Source organism: Lactuca sativa, chromosome 5, assembly GCF_002870075.4.
Source record: "Lactuca sativa cultivar Salinas chromosome 5, Lsat_Salinas_v11, whole genome shotgun sequence".
Taxonomy (NCBI): Eukaryota; Viridiplantae; Streptophyta; class Magnoliopsida; order Asterales; family Asteraceae; genus Lactuca; species Lactuca sativa.
This window is the reverse complement of record NC_056627.2, coordinates 231,700,919-231,706,594: the sequence shown is the minus strand read 5'-3', so window position 1 is coordinate 231,706,594 and position 5,676 is coordinate 231,700,919.

Here is a 5,676-nt window from a genome sequence, read left to right as displayed (position 1 = left end):
GCAGACGTCAAACCTAATTTGCTTTCATTGAAATCAGAGGGGCCATAAAAAGGCCAACTGCCCTCGACTGACATCAGGAGTGTCGGTGGCAGCGCCAGCTCCAGCAACCCTACGGATCACGGATGGCCGACAGGGCAAGACAGATGCTCCAGTGGTGAGGAGCCGAGCCTTCCAGCTGACTGTCGAGGAGGTGCGTGCTACACCAGATGTGGTGACGGGTATGTTTTCTTCTCTCTAAATCTTATTACATGTCGGTTATGATATTTATGTTCTATGTTTTATGTGTTTTGTTTTGGATAGTTCCATGTGAACAGTATCCCAATACAAGTGTTATTCAACTTGGGGGCTACCTAATCATTCATCTCTCTTGCTCTTAGCAAGAGGTTTTCTGAGTATTCAGGCTTGTTGGATTGCCCTTTAGAGGTCGAGATTGCCGACGACCGATCTATCCGGGCATCGGAAGTCTACAGGGATTGTGTCTTGAGGATGTATGACGAGCGTTACCTCATGGATTTGGTTCGCATTCCATTGTGTGGGAACAAGGTTATCATCGACATGGATTGGTTGAGCCCTAATAGAGGTAGTGATCGACTGTGTGCAATAGTAAGTACGTGTCAGGACTCCAAGTGGGGGAGAGTTGGTGATTCAGGGCGAGAGGCCGCAACATGGACCAACTTTGTGCTTAGCAGCAAGGTCTAGGCACTACCTTCAGCAGGGTTGCATAGGGTATCTCGCCTACATTATGGATACCCGGGAGGTGGGTGAGGCGACCATGAGAGATCTGCCAGTAATGCGAGAGTACCCGAACGTATTTCCAAAGGAGTTGCCTAGAATACCTCTGGAGAGATAGGTGGACTTAAGGATCAACGTAGTCCCTGGTGTGGCTCCAATAGCCATGGCACCATATCGGTTGGCTCCTCCTGAGATGCAGGAGTTGTCTACACAGCTGCAAGAGCTGTTAGACAAGAGATTCATTAGGCCAAGCAGTTCACCTTGGGGATCCCCGATCCTGTTTGTGAAGAAGAAGGACGGGTCGCACCGGATGTGTATAGACTACTGGGAGCTGAACAAGGTAACGGTGAAGAACCGTTACCCACTCCCGAGGAATGATGATCTCTTCAACCAGCTACAGGGGGCATCTTGGTTTTCCAAGATAGATTTGTGTTCAGGCTACCACCAAATGTAAGTCAGGGATGAGGATGTACAGAAGACTGTTGGATTAGGTGTCTAAGCCCATAACTATAATTGGTATGTACTTGACCCGATAGTAGCATGACCCTTTTGGGTTGCCTTCACCATAGCAACTTGACTGGATGAATTATAGAGAAAAATGTTAATTGTGATTTATTAATATATTGTAGGAATAATATATTAATTGAGAAATCATATTATTTAATTAGTATTGATCATAAATTAATTTGGTGATCAAAAGAGACTAATTGAATTAAAGGGACTGGTATTGCAATTATCTAATAGTTGCAAGTTGGGCTTGTGGATCCCTAAGGAGGGATGAACGAAATCCTATGTATAGCCCACATAAATTTCTTCCATAAGAGGCCTTCTAGAAGGATCTACTGTATTGCTTAAGGCCTAAGCAGAGAATTAGGGTTCCAGTTAAATACCCTAATTGCACAACTATATAAAGACCCCATAACACCTTGAAATCGGCCACTTGCTTCTAAGAGAATACCCTAGCTAATTTTGAGCCTCCTAACCTCTCTCAGTTATTACTGTCAAAATCCGATTTTTCTAATATGGTAATAGATATCCTAATCTAATTGGAATATAATGGTCAAATTTTAAGATAATTACTAGGTTATATGATAAACTAATTATTTATAAAATTTGAATTGGATTTATCTTATCAAATAAAATTCGATTAGGTCAAATTTAGATAATGGTAAATTTATTTGATTATCTTAATTATTTTAAATCTGATCTAGAAAGTTTTGAAAAGTTTAAAAAACTTGCCCTCGAGTTTTGGAATTTAAAATTTGACCATTATATTTATCATTTTGTATGCATTTAGTCATTATTTTTGTGCACATTTAGTCCTTCAAATTTTTTTGTTTCAAATAAGTCATTTTTGTTTTTATACTTATTCAATACTAATGAATGGTTTATTTAGGTTTTTTCTCACAACATCTTATGCGGGACAATCATTAATGAGGTGTTTCAGGTTGTTGATGTTTATGTCCATCGTGATCTCAACTGCTTGGTTGCGTATGTGTTGTGGTTTGGCTTAGGTCTTATGTTCTGAACATCGTAACTTCTTCATACGATATCAGATTTTAACGATCTTTATATCCACGTGTTCGTTTTTTAATCTACTACAACTTTCGTTAAGATTATACTCGTTAAAATGTAATATATTTTTACTTACTATTTTATAAAAAAAAACATCCATACATGCATTTATAAAAAAAAACGTATGGATATAAAGATCATAAGTAAAATATATTACTTTTTAAAAGGAGCAATCTAAACGAAAGTTGTAGTAGACTAAAATACGAACACATGGATATAAAGATCGTTAAAATCAGAGATCATATGAAGAAGTTAGGACGTTCAGAACACATGACTTAAGCAACCAACTAGTCGAGATCACGATGGACATAAGCATCAATAGCTCAAACACATCATTAATGGTTGTCACACGTAAGATGTCATGAGAAAAACATTGAGAAATCATTCATAAGTAATGAACGAGTACAAAAACAAAAATGATTTATTTTGCAAAAATAAAAAATATTAATGACTAAATATGTAAAAAAATATTAAGGACTATATGCGTACAAAGTGAAAATATATTAACCTATTAAGTTACTTTTACTGATTAACCTGGAGTAGCCGGTCATAAGGACTGTATGTGTAAAGTTTAACAAGTTGAAGGAGTAAATATGAACAAAAAAAAAACTCAATGATCAAATGTGTATAAATCAAAAAATATATTACCATTTTAAATCATTGTCCCTTTTAAAGTATAAATAAAAAACAATCTTATCCAATATAAAATACATAAATGGAATCATAGTTGATTTTAATACTACAAAAATATATATAAAAAAAAGACAATTTTATCCAATATAAAATACATTTATAGAAGCAAAAGGAATCATAGTTGATTTTAATGCTACAAAATTTTACACTATTATTTGTCAGTTATCATATATGAAAACTTTTTAACTTGAATATACCGAATCTAAATCCTAGATTTCTATATTTTTTGTTATACAAATGATATATAAGAAAAGCGAATATTTTTTTTATGTTATACAAATATATAAGAAAAGCGAATATTTATCAACAAAAAGGACAAAAATGTAGTAGTAGTAAACTAAAAAAGTGTATTTTTTTTTTTAATAATAACTTTATGTATTAAATGCTAATACAAAACGTATTTATAACCATCCCCTGCTCATTTCAAGTAATCGTTATTAACTATATCGATAATATGACTTTCAATGCAATATGTTTCCAAAACGAAATCCTCTGCCGCTAAAAGGAAATGCAGAAAAGAAACAATTTGTCCTTATTGTGAAGGACACCATTTACTGATGAAATTCGTTTTTTTATGTAACGCCATATGTTAAAGAAATGAAATATATATATATATATATATATATATATATATATATATATATATATATATATATATATATATATATATATATATATATATATATATATATATATATATATTACAAAAATGTTAGTCATATCTTGACTTTTAAAAGGTATAAGTTACAATACTTTTTATATAAATCAATTACACATAAGTAATTTATTAATATTTGTCAAAAATTTGAAGACTATAACTAAGAAATGTAATTAAAAAAATCCAACTTGGAGCAAAATGAAAATTAATTTATTTATATAAATTAATTTATATTATAATAGAGGTTATTCGATTAAAAAAAAAATTCTTAAACTAAACACCAATATTAGTTAATTTACATCAATAGTATAAACATACAATAACATAATGTATAAATATACAAATTTTATTTAAAACTGATAATTTTTTATTACATAATAACTAATAATAAAATCTAATAATTATTTCCCCAACAACCACAGTAACGTCATCGGAATTACTCGACGGTCGCCTCTCCACTTCCTTAGGATCTACTTGTTCGCCACCTCCCTCTACCTCCAATCATCTGAAACCACATCCTATGCCTTTCCTTTCCCGAACCATCACCAGATCTCGTTTCACCTGCCACAAGATCCGGTTCCACTAGATCTGAAGTAGAATGTGACATAATTTGCTTTCCTGATCTGGTTCTGCGGTCCTTATTGCTTTTCGCCTTGTAAAATAGTTACATGAAAATATGCCAAAAGCCATGGAGATGTCGCCGACAGCTCCACTACCACTCCGATGTTTAAAATCCTCTTCGGTATCATCAACAAGGGGTAACGATGTTCTCAAATCCTCTTCTCTCTGATCTCTATGGATCTCTATGGTTAATATCAGAGCGTTGCCCCAAATCATTTTTTCCTCGGTGTTGACGATCAAATGTTTTGTCTCCACAGGTATTTTTTTATCACATCCCGTAACGCCCCAAAATTTCAAATACCAATAACTTAACATGGTCTTAAAACTTCTAAAATTCGAAAATTCAAATACTAATGTCATTATTAATAATAATTGCAGAAGCGAATAGAAATTTAAATAAACACTTGACGCGTTACATCCTCCTCAAAGCTTGTCACCTTCTTCAAGTCTGAGCTCTATGCTTTCCATTCCCGCTACCACTCGCTACGTTATTTCTTGGGTTGTGTGCATTTAAAGATTCTAATGGGTAAGCCTAAGGTCTAGTGAGTTCGTGGTTTTCATGCATATTGACGTCAATAAAATAAAAATAATGCAACAATTTATCAGATATAATTCTTTCCATTTCTTTCCACCATTGATGACACATTAGGGAACTATTGTCATTTCCAAGAAACAAGTCACTCCGTCGGGCACAACAAATATGCTTACGGCTGGATAAACAGAGCGTAAGCTCTCCGCCGCGTACTAACACCTTGTACGATAACTAATAATAAGACCGTGTAAATACATTTGTTCCCTATATATATATGTCACCCACCATTTTCACCCCTTTTATATGAAATAATTCACAAAATTTCACACAAATATTCATAGCAATAACAACAGTAACATATAATTGTAAATAATTTAGAATCAACTTTTCGTGCAAGCAACCACAAAATTCACACGAAACTCACCTTGTTGACGTTAGGTCTTAACCAAAGTTTGTCACGCTACACACACTCTACATTTAACCAATATATTTTTCTGAGGACATAATCCTAAAAACATCTTATGATTTCATGGTGTGGGGTTCGACTATTCGTCCTCCTTGCTTGGCTAGCTAATATATTAGTTATCATGCTAATATATATATATATATATATATATATATATATATATATATATATATATATATATATATATATATATATATATATATATATATATATATATATATATATATATATATATATATATATTAGCATGATAACTAATATATTAGCTAGCCAAGCAAGGAGGACGAATAGTCGAACCCCACACCATGAAATCATAAGATGTTTTTAGGATTATGTCCTCAGAAAAATATATTGGTTAAATGTAGAGTGTGTGTAGCGTGACAAACTTTGGTTAAGACC